The 896-nt window shown below is 55.5% G+C and overlaps 2 long non-coding RNA genes across 2 annotated transcripts in view; both read right to left on the bottom strand.

Moving 5' to 3' along the window:
• The window catches only part of LOC108448917, a 20848-nt gene that overhangs the window by 2792 nt on the left and 17160 nt on the right, over positions 1-896 (bottom strand). The gene's annotated exons all lie outside the window — the stretch shown is intronic.
• The window catches only part of LOC108448918, a 14924-nt gene that overhangs the window by 294 nt on the left and 13734 nt on the right, over positions 1-896 (bottom strand). The gene's annotated exons all lie outside the window — the stretch shown is intronic.

Here is an 896-nt window from a genome sequence, read left to right as displayed (position 1 = left end):
CCTGCTCCTGTCCACCCTGAGCCTCCCCTGGCCCAGCTTGAGGCTGTGTCCTCCCCAGCGCTGTGACAGCCCATGGAAAATGGGCTGCTGGTAATGGCCTTGAGTTATTGAGGATAAGTGATTTCCATATCCAAAGTCTTGCAGCAGTCAAGGGAATAATGCTACAGCCATAGTGTGGATCCCCGGGTGGATTCAGTGCTAAAGGGGATTGTGTCAGACTGTTCACTGGTGCCAGTGATGGGACGAGGAGCAATGGCCAGGAACTAAACCACAACAATTCCAGCCCAGCCTGAGGAAGAACTTCCTCCCATGGAGGGGCAGAGCCCTGGAACAGCTGCCCAGGGAGGGCCTGGAGTTTCCCTCTCTCCCAACCCCCCTGGACACGCTGCTGGGTCACCTGCTCCAGGGGACCCTGCCTGGGCAGGGCTTGGACTGGGTGATCTCCAGAGGGTCCTTCCAACCCTGACTGTGCTACGATTGACCTGTGCAGAGTTAGCATGTTCCTCTGCAGACTTCCCTGCTGTCAGTCAGTCTCTGCCTCTCTCAGTATTCCTGTAAGCTGGTGTCTGTAAATAAATAGACCATCTGCTTGTTTCAGAGAATTGGGGCTGTTTTCTGTGAACTGAGGTAGAGCTTTTCAGAAATACAAGCCACTGACTTTCAAAACCTCAAAGCTGCTTTTTTTTTCCCCCTTTTTTCTGACTGGAAGCAAATATAACCCCATCCAGCCTGAACCTGAGAGCCACCCAATTGATCCCAGGGCTGGAGCCCCTCTGCTCTGGAGCCAGGCTGGGAGAGCTGGGGGTGCTCACCTGGAGAAGAGAGGGCTCCAGGGAGAGCTCAGAGCCCCTTGCAGGGCCTAAAGGGGCTCCAGGAGAGCTGCAGACGGCCTGGGG

This window comes from Corvus brachyrhynchos, unplaced genomic scaffold, assembly GCF_000691975.1.
Source record: "Corvus brachyrhynchos isolate BGI_N302 unplaced genomic scaffold, ASM69197v1 scaffold149, whole genome shotgun sequence".
In the NCBI taxonomy this organism is placed as follows: Eukaryota; Metazoa; Chordata; class Aves; order Passeriformes; family Corvidae; genus Corvus; species Corvus brachyrhynchos.
This window is presented reverse-complemented; position numbering and strand designations above follow the sequence as displayed.